At 49.9% G+C, this 14,899-nt stretch overlaps 1 long non-coding RNA gene across 1 annotated transcript; it reads left to right on the forward strand.

Annotated features, from left to right (window-relative positions):
- The first annotated feature begins 12,089 nt into the window (after positions 1 to 12,089).
- On the forward strand, positions 12,090 to 14,843 carry LOC144950418 (uncharacterized). Its single transcript, XR_013640376.1, has 3 exons — positions 12,090 to 12,187; positions 14,057 to 14,136; positions 14,729 to 14,843. It is a non-coding gene; the product is annotated as an uncharacterized LOC144950418 (long non-coding RNA).
- The last annotated feature ends 56 nt before the right edge of the window (positions 14,844 to 14,899 follow it).

The raw sequence follows: 14,899 nt of genomic DNA on the forward strand, positions 1-14,899 counted from the left end.
CCTCCTCTGCCCCCTCTTTCTCTGCTACCCCCCTCCCTCCCCTGCGCCCTCCTCCTCTGCCACCCCCCCCTCCTCCCTCTCTACCCCCCGACTCGCGTCACATTTGTTGGAAGAAGAAGAAACAATCGCGCACGCTTCCCCCGCCACCCCACCACCAAAGACAAAGATGCCCCGGATAGGCTTTTAACAGACAGTTGGGGGGCAAGTGCTGCACTACGCCCAACCGCCTTTGTCTCCCCAGTGACGATGATTTTACACAGCGCACCAGGAAACTCGTTTGAGGCTGAGTGGACCTAGGGGAGGACCGATTCAGAAAGCGGGAATCGAACTCGGGTGGCTGGGTTCGTCGCGGCGGCCCGCTAACCGCTGCACCACCGCTCGCCCACCATCACCACCCCCATCATCCCCCCACCCCAGACCGTCACTTTCCTCCCATGCTATGCGCCATCTCGTGGGCTGGCTCGCGTAAGAGCATCAATTGGGAGGCAGCCTTGGCTTGCACGACCAATATTGTGGTTCGGAATTGATTTCCAGTGGGTTACAATGTTCCATAGATCGCGTTGGTGAACTTCCATTCTCGAGCTACATAACCCTCCGTCACCGGACAGAGCCACTTAAATTAAATCAAGCTGTCGCCGCCCTGTAAAGTTATCGTGACACATACTCTTTGGTTCTTTCGGTAAAGTCACGAAGGTGTAAAAATTAAAATAAATAAATTAAATCACGACGTTTCGATTGCAACACAAGCAATCATCATCAGCTGTGACAACCACAGCAAGAAATTTTTTTTTTAATTTTTTTTGTAAAAAAAATTATTGCTGTGGTTGTCACACCTGATGATGATTGCTTGTGTTGCAATCGAAACGTGGTGATTTAATGTATTAATTTTTACACCTTCGTGACTTTACCGAATAAACCAAAGAGTATGGGATCCTTGCAGTCACGAAAACTTCAAATCTAGAATTATCCTGACACATTTACGCTGTCTACTCAACCTTCGGCTGTCAATCGCGAACGATGGTGGCTTGCGGAGAACACCGAGTGGCTTGGCAGCTGCTCCAGCAGCTACAGCAGCTTCAGCAGCTCCAGCAGCTACAGCAGCTACAGCAGCTCCAGCAGCTACAGCAGCTCCAGCAGCTACAGCAGCTCCAGCAGCTACAGCAGCTAGAGCAGCTACAGCAGCTCCAGCAGCTAGAGCAGCGTTATCTCCTGGGTGGGATGAGAGGGCACCAGCCCCTTGCGCAGAAGCATCGGCCACACTGTGGTCAGATGGCCGCTCCTCGTCTGCTGGATGGGATTGGTGATGTTCCCCTGCTGCTGCTCTTGCTTTTTGTTACCCGTTAAAAGTGATCGTCGTCAGGAGAAAAAATATGACGATAACTTGTGTTGTGATCGAAACGTCGTAGTTTTTTGTTATGTTTGTTATCTTCTTTGAACCTATCTACGTGACTTTACCGAAAGACCCAAAGAATATGAATTCCTGCAGTCACGAAAGCTTTAAGTCAAGATCTCAGTCTTACTCGTGTTGTTTCTTGGCCGCAAATTGGTTCGCAGCAGCAGCAGCAGCACTTGGGTTTCGCGATTTCTTGAATGTCATTCCGCCTGCGTCATCGGCAAAAAAAAACACAAGTTCTCGAACACAATGTTCTCTCACTGTGGTTTGAGCACGTTGCCTGGCCAGATTAAACACCGTGCCGTCGCTCTGGGGTTCGTGTCTATAGCTGCCGGTGTGAAGATTGACACTCGTGGCTGTGAGCACTGCTGCGAGGAAGAGAGTGAGGAGGATGGGGGGCAGCACACAAATCCCTCTTTCACTCCATGACCAAATATTAAAAAAGGGGTCTACCCAAATTTCCCGCGACCAATACCCCTGCCAATCGTGTTGTCGTGAAACTGTCCGCTGACGTTTTTGCAAAGTGCTCTGGACATCCTATAAACTCTTAGAACTTTCCAGAGTGTGTGTGTTTATTTTTTAGGCCACCCTGTCCAAGTCCTTCGAGAAATCGACAACAACAAAACCCCACAAACAGATCTTGATGCTGCCCGGCCGCTTTTTCGTGTATTTGTCTAAAGGGTGAAAAAAAATCACGTCGTTTGTTGATCTTCCTGCACGAAACCCACACTGGCTCTCGGGTAGGACTCGCTCCGCTAGGACTTTCAGCCTACTCAGGAGCATCTTGGCAAGGATCTTCAAAAGCCGTGGGCGGGAATCGAACTCGGGTCGCCGGGTTCGTAGCGCAGCGCACTAACCACGACACTCCAATGCGTTACGCTTCCACATGCGCGGGTCACGTGACAGATTTGACGTCACAGCTCACTTGCCGTGCAAAAAATAAATGCATTATTGAGCTCCCACCCCAAAAAAAAACCCAAAAGTGTATTTTTCTAATTTTTGCATGGTGTACAGTCTGGAAAGTACCCAAATGGCAAATTTCAAGTTTGTTGCATGTCGGGAAGTACGCTAAACATTTTGAACAGACACACATAATCACAACTTTGTCTTTTTTATATACATGGAGGTAATCCTGTGAGCCATGCGGCTCTTAACTCGGGTGCAACCGCAACAAAACAAAAACATCAACATATGAGCCGGAATTTCATATACCTGGGGCCCCTTGAGCTATTTGGGGGCACTACGCCTTGTCCTTTGTTTCGCTTATACCTCGTGTTCCGAGATTAGTGGGAGACGCGGTAAGGCATTGAAATAAAAACATCTAAAAAATCTCCCTCTCCCCATGTATTGGGGTATCTATAAATGGATCGTCCTGCTCGTACATTAAACGGCGCGCGTGCCATCGTGATGAATCATTAACAGCTCTCCGTTGACATGGCGACAGAGTGATCGCTATCATCTCCGTGCGCTAATTTGTTTGTCGGAGGGGGGGTTGGGGGGCGTCCTTCGCGGGTTGTAATTCGCGTTGTTCCCCCACCCACCACCACCAACCCAAATCGAAATGAGAATCGCGCGAACAAACCGCGTGCGTTGCGTTCGAGTGAGAGAAATGGGGGCAGATGAAAGTTGTAGATTACGGCAGGTGAGACCAATCACCCAAACTCTACATAAGGACCCGCCGATGGCAAATCGGGAACTCACATCCCCCTCCCTCCACGCCTTGTGGAGGCTCGGACGGCCATGGGATTCCGCGAGACATTCGCGAAGTCGGGCAGACGCTTTGTGCCTCTCTCCGTGGTTCTAGAACTGCTCGTGCTCGGGCTGCTGGTGGCTCCGAGTTGTCCCGAAGTGTCGGCGGTCCGCAAAGTTGTTTGCCCAAGCGCCGTGGGAGCCGACGCAAGCGCAGGTGTTCTTGGGGAGACCTTGCGATGGACGGTGCTGCAGGTACCCGCTGGTGCGCAGCCTCCTCCTTGTCGTGGTGATGATGATGCTGCGAGTTTGCAGGCAAGTTCGTGAAGTTTGTGGCGATTATGATGATGACTTTTGTCGTCCTGATTAATCGAATTGATGATTGTATGATGACGCCTGTCTTGCTGGTGGTGATGATTAGTCGATGGAGGTCTGTGTAAGCATTCTGATTTTAACACGAAGGCTTTCGTGACCAATATTATCCTTGATAGGTTTTACCACTAGGATGTGCATTAACAATATCCCCAACCAGTTTATTTTGCATTATTTATTTTGGTATAATATTGCAATTTTTGCTTAATTTTTTCAACGTTCCGGTTTGCTTTAGAGGGGATGGGGAGACCATTAAAAGTGTTTGCGCACGTGACAATTTAATTAATTGCCCGCCTGGCGGTGGAGGATTTTCGGTGCTAATTTATGTTATACCTGTTCGTGGTGGTGATGTGACTGGAGTGGGGAGAGGTGGTGCAGTGATTGGCACACGGCGACCCGAGGTTCGGAATAATGTATCCGAACCGGTGCTACTTCTGCTCGAACCTTTAAATGAGTAACTTGTGCGGTGTGAAAACGGCACTTTGGTGGCCACAACGGCGGCCCGGGCGGGTGAGCGCGGTGGTGACCCCACACGACCCCAGAGCTCGCTTGTGCCGGCTTCAGACGCTCGATTACAGCCCTTTGCCCCCCCCCCCCCCAGTCTGTTTTAAAGGCTACACGGCGGGGGTAGAATCTTTGGCTTTGTAAAATGTAGCGGTAATGTAGTCATTGGTGATTCTACCATCCTTCCTCAAGTTTCGACTTGCGCTTTTGGTGGCGATTTTTTGTGTAAACTGTGGTGCTGGAATTCTGATTCCACGATATTCACAGGAGGTGGATGTGTGATGGCTGAGCTGCTCGATGCGGTGTGCGAATGGCGATATGTTAACTACCTCGCCTGGTATACAGGAGGACGTGGATTCTGACACTTGCTGTATATTTGGAATTTGCATGTTATAGCTCTACCCTTTAGTGGCGTGGATTTTTCTCCGGGTCCTCTGGTTTTTCCCTCCCTTTACAAACCTGCGTTTTGGAGTATTTGTGGCTGCTATACATTCCCACGTGACAAGCCACGTAGTTGAGCTATCCTTTGTGGCCAGGCCAATTCTGAACAAGAGCTACACATTTCGATGGGCCTTTGTAAAATTAAAAACGGGGGGGTGAGGGTGGGTGGCGGCGGTGTTTGTCCGGACAGCCGTAGTGACCGCCGCTCCCCTTGAGCCCCACTCCCCAGCCGCTCGGCCTCGCTAACCCCGCAACTCCCACCGGTGACCCCCAGGTCCTCGTTGAGGCCACCGTGGCCGTCGCGGGCCCCGGCACCTGCGAGTGGACCGCCTCGTGGCAGTGCTCGCCGGGCTGCGAGCGGCCCCCCGCGGTGGTGCGGGGGCGGACCGTGATCGCGTCCGGGCCGAGATGTTGGACCTTGGCTGTGGCTTCCTTCACGATGCCGGTGTGGTCCTGCGTGGGGTGCACGCTACAGTAAGGCCATTCGCTCCCCCCCCCCCGCCTCTCTCTCTGTCTGTCTGGAAACGGTTGCAAAATGGATTTAAAGCTTTCGTGACTGCAGGGATTCATCTTCTTGGTTCTTTCGGTAAAGTCACGTAGAATGGAAATAATAAAATAAAATAAATAAACCATAATAAAATAATATAATAAAATAATTATTTTATTATGTTGTATTTTTTTTATTTTATTATTTCCATTCTACGTGACTTTACCGAAAGAACCAAGAAGAAGGGTTGCAAAATGGTTAACTAGTTTGTAATTGCCAGCGAAATGTCACGATACTCGAATTGTACATGTTGTGGGTTTACTGTCCAATACACCGGTGTGCTGAACTAGTTAATAATTAGCACGTTTTGTTTGCGTTAAAAACCCGATTCAAGAGCTGCTTGGTCTCCACAGGGCAATTCTAAAGTCAGCTGTTCACCTGTGCCCGCAGGCACGAGTGTCTGTGCAGCCCGGACGGGGCGCCAGGCGCACCAGCAATGAAGGCCCAAGGGCAGCCCGTTGCCATGGTGGCGCACCTCGACGTCCGTCGCCGTAGCGATTCCGGGAGGCCCAACACCCCACCGTGGGCAGCCTTGCCGCTGGTCCTCAGGTGGGTTGGGGCCAGAGGTCGCAAACGGGTTTTGATTCCTTACCCGGACCCGGCCGCACCAGGGTCGCAAATGGGTACCCGTACCCGGCCGTACCATACCCGTACCCGGCATCGGGTACCCGATTGCGACCTCTGGGATGAAGCCATGTTGCAGGCGCGGGTGGGTCGATTCTAGGAACTTGAATTGTGAGAGACAAGACGTTGGGAAATGAGTGACAAACGGTGACTCACCAGTGACTCACGGCCTACCCGTACCCGGCCGCGCCACCAGGGTCGCAAACGGCTACCCGTACCTGTACCCGGCGGTACAGGTAGCCGGGTATCGGGTACCCGGTTTGCGTCCTCTGGTTGGGGAATCTCTTGTTGGTGATGTTGAGGCCACCTGGGATAGAGATTTGTGGCAGGTGCAAGCTTTGAGTGATCTGCCAGCCTCCCTCCCATCTCGGTGCTGGCTTACCAGTGTGGACCACTTATCACATCTCTGGAGTCCTCTGTTTGGGTTGCTTTTTTATTTTGCCATGCTATTTTACATTTTCAAGATTATGGCGATGTTCGTTTCCTCTAGTTTCCAATATGTATTTCGTGTGATCGTCTTGTCGCACCTTTACTGGACTTGCAGTGCGAGTGCAGATTAGTTGCGTTTCTCGACCACCTCGATATAAGCCTGCCAAAACAATCCTAATCGTTGCAACTTTTTTGGCCTAGAACTCTTGTACCACGCATGCCGTTGGTTACACCCTCCAATTAAATTCACTACCAAAATAATCGGCTTCTGCAGCTGCTGTTCTGTCAATTACTCCAGAAATAGTTTTGCAATGCACTTAATAATTGCTAATCATTATTCATTTCACACTTTTTTAATCTTGCCATATTTGTTTTTTATAATTATAAGACAGAAATAAAATTTTACGTACAAGCCACGACATGAGCTTTTTCAAAATGCACTAAGATTATATACATTGCATCGTACGACATATCAGCATCGCCATATCCCAGCAACTAAATCTTTTAAGAGACGTCTGATCTCGTACGGCCTAATAAAGGGCGAGCAACCGACCTATTGGAGACGCCTTTGCCAGCGTTTCATACCCTCTGCTTTGCATTGCCCCGCGCTTGTGATTTGTCGATAAGATCGCCGCCTTCAATTTTGTACACATCTTTTTGGGCAGTGTGACGTTGACTGCTTTCTGTGGTTTGTTTATTCATAGCCACGGTCTCATACAAGTGGCAGCTGTTGCATGGACCGCTGTATAAAGTATTTCTAGTTGCACGTGTGATTAGGGCTACACCTTTATGAAATGGGGAGCGGTAGTGCAGCAATTGCTGCCCTACGAATCCAGCCACCCGCCCCCCGGGTTCGATTCCTGCTCACGGCCGACAGCCGTGACTATTATCTGACCCGGTCCTGGGCCTCCCCTAGGTCGACTCGGCCTCAAATGAGTATCTGGTGCGGTGTGTGAATATCGCCATTAGGGACTCGAAGCACGGCCGGGTGTGCCGCCCCTGGCCTTCAGGTGCTCAAACAGCACTTGCCCCCAACAGTCTAAAGGCTATACGGGGGATCTTTGTCGTTAAAACGAAGGGTTTTTTTCAAAGGGAGGGCATCTGTTTTTTCTTTGGCGACCAGAATTCCTGTGCTAAAAAGGCCCATGGCTCCATTCCAACTTCGTAATGAAAAATCTGACGTTTTGCTTGTTGGGAGATTATTTTACAAATTCTCTTGTTGGTGGTGGTGAGCGACCCACACTTGAAACTGTTGTGCAATGCAAGAATAATTCTGTAATGTTACCGACTTCGAACTGGCAACTGATCAAAAGTTGTTGGGGGGTGGGGAGTTGGTTCTGCAACCGGTCACACGACTAATCTAATAGCTTTTAATGTTTTGATGAGAAATGGGGTTTGAGCACTTCATTATGCACTCTTTGCTATACTGTTTTTTAAATGTGTCCCATAACATTTGCACATTTTTCTGTGCTTTGTCACGATAAAAACATTTTAATTGTAAGTCACGCATGATTTATAAAGCAAATTCATATGAAAAATACCGGTTCCATGTTGACATTTTATCCCACATAGCTAAATCTAGATTGGACGTTTCCTCTTTGGGCGATTTTATTCCATTATAATTGCATCGTTACCCATGACCAAATTGCCTGAAACGCACCCGGTTTTCATATCTCGGAAGCCAAGCAGCAATGAGCCTGGCAAGCTTGTGCATGGGTGTCCAACGTGCACGAAGAGCTTATAGGTTGCAGGGCTCCATGGTAGGCAAGCGGATGGGTGATGCGGGAAAAATCTGTACTTGACGTCCACGCTGCTTTGTCATCGCCAACCCACACTGACCAGCATGGTGAAGCAGAGCCGAATAAATCCCTTCGACACCACGTGGGGGGGGGGGCCTCGTCCAGCAAGTGGATTGACTGACACAAGGGTTGACGCTTGAACCGTTGTGATCTATGAGATCGTTTTCAAGTTGCCTTTTATTTTGTGCAACCCAGGGAGAGCACCTCGACAGCCAGGCATATAGGTGAAGCAAAACAAATTTTAAGGACCATGATCAAGCAAATAGAAATTGGCACAAGTGGGTTCGCATGGGGAAAATTAACCGTATCGCAGTCTGCCAGTGGCGATAGATTTTAATTGGTGGGTGGGGGCGACGATTTTGATGTAATCCCAATTGTGTACTTTTCTCAAGTTTGGTTAATGTGGGCCCTGAATGGTGGCTTACAATGGCCTGCCCTTGCTAGTGGCATCGGTGGGGGAGGGGGGAGGGAGCTTTAAAGGTTTACCATGGCAGGTAGAATGGTGATTATACACCCGCACGAATAATCAAAGCGGGTGGCCATTGGATTTGACCCACAAACCGTTGCAATTGAGGGCGAACTCTGCCGCTGGGTCATTTTTACACCCTTTTGTGGGTTTTTTTGGCAGTGGCGCTAATAACGTTTCTGGGGGGGGCGGCAAATTCTGAGAAATAAAGTGAAACGGAGTTTCGCTCGTACTACCAGTTACTGAATTTGTCAGATCGGGGATTCTTAACCTTTTTACTGCAGCCTTAGAGACCTTTGATTCTCAAAGGGCAACTCGCACCCCGAGTTAGGAACTACTGTTAGATGGATAAACAAGTAAACCCGTAACAACAAAGTTTTTTACTATAAATCCTTTATATGCGTGGCATCGGGGCGGCTAGAGTCCTCTCGTCCTTTGGCTTGAGATGGCTGCCACCTATGGGTCAGATGATTTTCTGGCAGCATTAAACAATTGGTAATTAAATATTTAATTTTTTTCCCCTAAACGGTGTGAAATTTAGGAAAAAAAATTTCACAAATGCATTGTCACGCACAACGAGTGTGCAAAATGTCAGCTCTATTGGATCACGGGAAGTGGGTTAAAAAACGACCGAAAGATTTGCACGGTTGCAAGCAAGCGAACTTAATATAAAGGATTTAAAAATTAAATACACCTCCCCAACAATAATTAATGGTTTGTAATATAACTTGATGTGCGTGTTTTTTCAGAAGGTTTGACCCTAAACGGCTATCGATCTCCTGGGTAACATGTTGAGAGTGCGGGAACAAGTTAAGGGGGGTGGGGCAACTTCTCCCTCTGTCCCCAACCTCCAAATGTCCTCGGGTTGTCGGCACCTTCCCACGACCAGGCTTTGTTTTTGTCTCCGTGCCGGTGTCCGTCCCGCGCGTCAGGATAAGCAGCCGGTGCCTTCGGCCGCTGAGGGTCTCCACGTGGGACGAGGACGGGGATCTCGTGCGGTGCCGCTACGCCACGCAAGAGGAGTGCGGAGCGTGCGACGCCGCCGTGCCCGGCATTACGCTGCACGAGGTTAGCGGGCTCAACCCACATCTATGAACCATTAAACTAGACGTACTCTTTGGTTGTTTCGGTAAAGTCACATAGACAGAACAAATTGTACATCCTGACGTTTCGATCGCAACAACAAGAATCATTAAAGTAGATTTGTTGTTTTATCAGTTGTAGCCCACTGAGCTGTGTATCGCTTTTTCTTTCCAAAAGCGACGTGGCTGTCATAAATGATGGCTCCAACGAAGTGGTTTATCACGTGGAAATTTGTAGCAGCAAAATAATCTTAAATGTACGTTCATTCTAAATGTGGGGAGAAACCGGAGGGACCCGCTGGGGGGGGGAAAGGAAAAAAAATCCACGGAGGGAGAACCTGCAGACTCTCAGATATGTACAGCAGGTGTCGGGGTCTGGATTGAACCCACCACGACCTCCTGCTTAGCAGGGGAGGCGGTTAACGTCTCGCCACCGCGGCGCCCTAAAATTGTTAGTTTGACTGCTACGCTCCCGGTTTTGGGAACTGTCCTGCTGCAGTATGAATTTTGCGCAGTACATGGCCAACCTTGCTCAATGGAGGTGCGGTGGGTGAAGCACAACAAACTGAACGCAACTAGTGTCTTTAGAACTGCTTTTTTTCATCCTAGATTTAAAAGTGCCATGCCTCTCGGTGGCTTCCTAATATCAGCAGGAAGAGAATTTCAGCCACTTTGACACGTACTAGTGGACTTCCACAACCAATATTTCTAAGAGGTTTTTGTGTTAGATCGTATAAATGTGTCGTTAAAACCGCCACCACCCGACACGGCCAATTGGTAAGGCGTGTCACGTAAACAAAACGTGCCAACTGGTTACGACTGCAGCACACAGGTGTGTTGGAGAGTTAAAACCACAACATTTACAATTCGAGTACGTTTTGCTGGTGATTAGAACTACCATCGTCTGTCGATTATCCAGCATTGTGGTGAAGTCGTCCTGTTTTGTGGCACTGTCCATGGCCACTATAGCAAAAGGGTGGATGTCGTCTCTGCTCCTAACGGTTGCCCGCTTGGTGGTGTTGGTGCAGGAGGAGTGCGCGTTCACGTTTGGCAGTTCGCGGCACGCCGTCCCTGGGAAGTTCGTCGTCTCTGTGGTGGTGGAAGATTTCCCCACGTCCTCCTCCGTGGGCCCGAATGGCCCCGCGAAGGCTCGAGCCTTGTCGTCCGTGCCGTTGCAGTTTACGCTGATAGGTAAATGAAACGTCGGACATTGGACCGGGGCCACGTTTATCCTCGGTTGTGAAGTGGTGCGCTAACGCAGTGTGGGTCTCCACTGCGCCGTTATCCAGGGTTGGGCTCGCGTTTGTGATGCGTGTTGGTGGTGAGTGGCATCTCAAATCTTCTGGGCCCCATCTACAAAACTGTCAACTCGTACGGTTTACCCCGTATACTTGTAAAGGGAAATTTGGTTTTCAGGTCCATCTGGTGTGCAGCCGTCTCAATACGGGCAAAACTAAACAAATATTTAAGTTTTTCCTTGTGATGAGACTTTGTAGGATGAACGTTGAGATTTATAAGGGCACGGCGTGACTAATAACGTGTGAATTGGTCTAAGGTAGGCACTGATACAAGGGGTTGACAGGTATACTGTGATGTTGAGTTGAACTTTAATTGAGTATCTGGTGCAGCGTGTAAAATAAATGTCTATTGGCACGTGACAAGAATGGGCAGGCCTGATGCCGTGACCTTGCCACCACATTGGCTGTGCTTGCTCTCCTAGCAATTAGTCCTAAAAGGCCAAGGCGCCAGTGCCTTGTGTGCCTTGGCTGACCTGGAAAGCCTTGTATTTGCCAACCAACTTTGTAGCTCATCGGCTTCCTCTCCAGTTATAAATAATCTGATAGTTTTCTCGTAATAACCAAAATGTCATGTAGCTTTCGGCCCTTTGCGATTGTCCGCCTCTCTCCCAAGTCGTCTCCCAGGCGGACGGCGACTGCTTTGTGGAGCCAGCGTTCACCGGGAGGACTCCCAAGCACGGCGCAGTCTTCCGCGTGGTCGCCGGCACGCGGCTGGACGTCCTCGTCGACGTCTCGGTGTCCCGGCATTCACAGGGCGGCAGGTGAGTGGCGGCGTCGAATTACAGCAGCTGCCCATTCGGGAGGGCTGTACGACCGATGCGTGGGTTACCTGACCCCCCCCCCCAAAAAAAATAAATTGCCAATCGCGATATTGGTCGGTCGTGACCGCCCCTACCACGGTTTTGTTTATTGTTGCGAATTACAACTTTGTGTGGCTGTTGATTTTGTGAGTGACGTCTCTCGCGGGCCACTGACCCCCACCCCCCCGTATGGAAATGAAGTCGCGGATCACCTGTGGCTCATCCCCCCCCCCCATCCATATGGTGGTGCAATACGCGCAAGTGTCGGAGCAAGCGGCATAACGGTTAGCGCGCTGTGAACCCAGCGACCCCTGCCACCCCGAGTTTGATTCCCGCTCATGGACAAACACCGGTGACGATTCTCTGAACCCGTCCTGGGCCTCTCCCCTAGGTAGATTCGGCCTTAAATGACTACTTGGTGTGACTAAATATAGCCACCTGGGGAGACTTGGGCGGCTGGGGGTGTGGTGCTGGCCACCCACCCCCTCGTGCCGTGCTGCCCTTAAAGTGCCAAGCTCTTGAACAGCACTTGTCCTCCCATGGCCGGTTCTTCGCCCCACCACCCCCAGCAGGTGGCCGTCAGCGGAGCTGTTGGTGGTGTGCGGCGGGGCACTCGCCGGCGATGTGGTCTCCGACCCCGCCACCCCAGGCCTCCTCCGCGCGAGCCTGCTGTGGGTTCCGCCCGCGGGGGACGGTGGCGGCAGCTCGAGAAGGATTTGCTTTTACGCGGAGGACTCTGCCGGGTTGGTTTGCTACCCCCCCCCCCACATCGTCTCAAACCAGCAGGAGTGGAACTTCTACATTCCTCCTTCCCTTGGGGGGCTGGCTGAGGTGGGAGGCAGTGCAATCTCCTCGGTGCAATTGTGGATGTACAGTGGCCCCTGCATTGTTGTGTAGAGGGAGTTTTTCCTTTGGGAGGTACCTGAAACTAAAAAAAATTCTCAACGGAATGACGTCATTGACTTCGGGCTTCACTCTGCAGACGCGTCACATCCCAGACAGGCCCCACGTATGGAACGGTAGCGACCGATGGAATTTGATTTTGGCTTCGTAATTGGCTCTTCGAGTCTCGGTTTCCTAGGCTGTACTTGTTGTAGTTATTTTTCAAGTTCATAATTGGTGTCCGTTTTTGGTTTGGCGCCATGTCGCTGTAATGCCATGTTTTTATTCTCCAGCCCTCCACTGCCCAACGGACGGTTTTTTTATGCAGTTGTCACCATGGGTGAAGTGATTTGGTTTGTCCAGCAAAAAATGCAATGTTACTAAGCGCTCGCAACATTTTTACACGTAGGCTTTTGCGACCATGTTATCCGTAGAGGTTTTTGGGATGGATCACGTAAATATTAACACGACCAAGCCTTACTAATTGGCTGTGGTCAGGTGGTGATGGGTTTCACGACGCATTTATATTTACGCGATTTAACCCAAAAAACTCTATGCTCAAGCAAAATGTACAATCCTACATTAATTTTACTTCCTTATTTACAGTACAATGTATTATTTTAAAATGGAATAAGGCTTGTACAACATTATGTGCTGTAAATGGGCTAAAGCTTGCTCTTAATGGAAATCGTGGGGGTTTTGTCCGCAACTGACTTCAATGGGGCATTTCACTCCGGCAATTGGCCCAGTAATGTTTAACGTCACGATCTTAAAAGCACAACTGGTGACCGATTTTTTTATTGCCTTCGGTATCGTAGCATTTTGAGACCGAGGGGTGTCTTTTTTTATTACGTGGGTGACCCCGGTTCAAAATAAATACCTCTTCCCCAAAACGTATGCTGGAAATGGCGAAACTCTTTGCTCGTGAGGTGCGCACGTGGAACTTCTTGAGCACCGCAAGTAGCTAACCGTGCTGATCGGAGATGTGGGGGGACAAATCAGAAATACTGATTGCAAAAAAGTACAAAACGATTCAAACCCCAATTAAATAAAAACAAGCATACTGATGTAACAATTATGAAATGGGGGGGTGGGGGGGGGGGCTTTAAATTGACCTGTGCGTGACTAACCGCTCCACTATGAGGTCTTAATATAAAACCGATGCAGCATTTTTCTATGTGGGTGGAGCTTTGCTGTATTTGAACTGTGCAGCTTGGTTTAGTACACCTGGTCGTAGCCGTGGTGCGTGCAATGACGAGTCTACACGTAGGTCCAAGCCTTATTATGGCCTCTGAGATCTGGTGAGGTCATTTCGCGTGCAACTTGGGCCAAAGGCAAATCACGAATGCACTTTGCATGAATGAGAATTTACATTTAACAGCCCTTCTGTCAATCCACTGCAGGAGGAGGGCCTCCATATCGCGTGAGATCACCACCGTGATCGGTGCGGATGGGTGAAGGCAGAGAGCATAGATGTGGGATTGTAATGCAAGTACAACGATGGGTATTGATGCATGCCCTAATGCGTGACGATGGAAACAAAAACTCCTGGTTGTGCTCGAGCCACAGCGGAAGTTTCACCGTTTATGGCTTTATAAAGTTTTTTTTGGGGGGGGGGGGGAGGGTTAGGAGATTATATTTTGGTCGTGAAAAGCCTAGGTGTGAAACTTCATGGCTTCGTGTTTATTTTTTAAGAGTGTATCCCTAATGGGACGGTGCCTTCGTTTCAGGCGACAGAGCGAGGTGAGGTGTTTTACCGTGGTCGTCACGGCAAAGAAGTGGCTCTCGTTCAAAGGTGCAAGACTCCCGGGTACGGCCTTTAAACTGGACCAGTGATTGTACCTAAACGGGCGAGGGGTGGGGGGGGGTGGAACATGAGATCTCCCAGCGATGTCCCTCGCCAAAACGTGGCTCTCGCTCCACCATTGTCAATGACCATCCTGGTTGGCCCTCATCCATTCCAGTGATTTTAGTTTATGTTTTGGTGTTGTGCTTGTTTACCTCGAAGCTTTGAGTGACTCCCTGTCAGAAGGGTACTGCCAAAAGATTTCCGGGGGGGGGGGGGTGATTGTGTAAAATTCCGATCAAAATAATTTTGCCGTGTAATTTCTCTAATTTACAAAAAATTTACCACGACGCTGCCACACAAGTGGCCTATGCTTTGCGAATGATGCCACCCGGAATCTGTGAATGTCCGCTATGGAGCATACTCTGTTCAAGTAGTCCTAGTCGTATGACAGTTGTTACACCAAATAATAACCAAGGTGGCCACTGACATTGAATCTTGAACCACCAGCAAGTGGCCAACGTGCCTTGCCCGCATTGCGAGTTCCCAGCACGTGCACTTGTCGCGTCGGGAGCGTTCATCGTGCAATTCCGCCTGTATCTGTCCCACAATGCAGGCGGAGGGCATCACAGCGGCCGTCCCCGCCGTGGATTGATGCTGCCTGGAGAGCTCCGGGCCACGGGGTTCACCGTGGCGGGCGCTCGCAGCAACGCGGAGACCGTCAACTTCACCGTCACGTTCAACCAGGAGGTGAGGGTCGTCTGCTTCCGGCCGCGGGCAGTGGCCT

The sequence above is a fragment of the Lampetra fluviatilis genome, chromosome 57 (genome assembly GCF_964198595.1).
Source record: "Lampetra fluviatilis chromosome 57, kcLamFluv1.1, whole genome shotgun sequence".
NCBI classification, from domain to species: Eukaryota; Metazoa; Chordata; class Hyperoartia; order Petromyzontiformes; family Petromyzontidae; genus Lampetra; species Lampetra fluviatilis.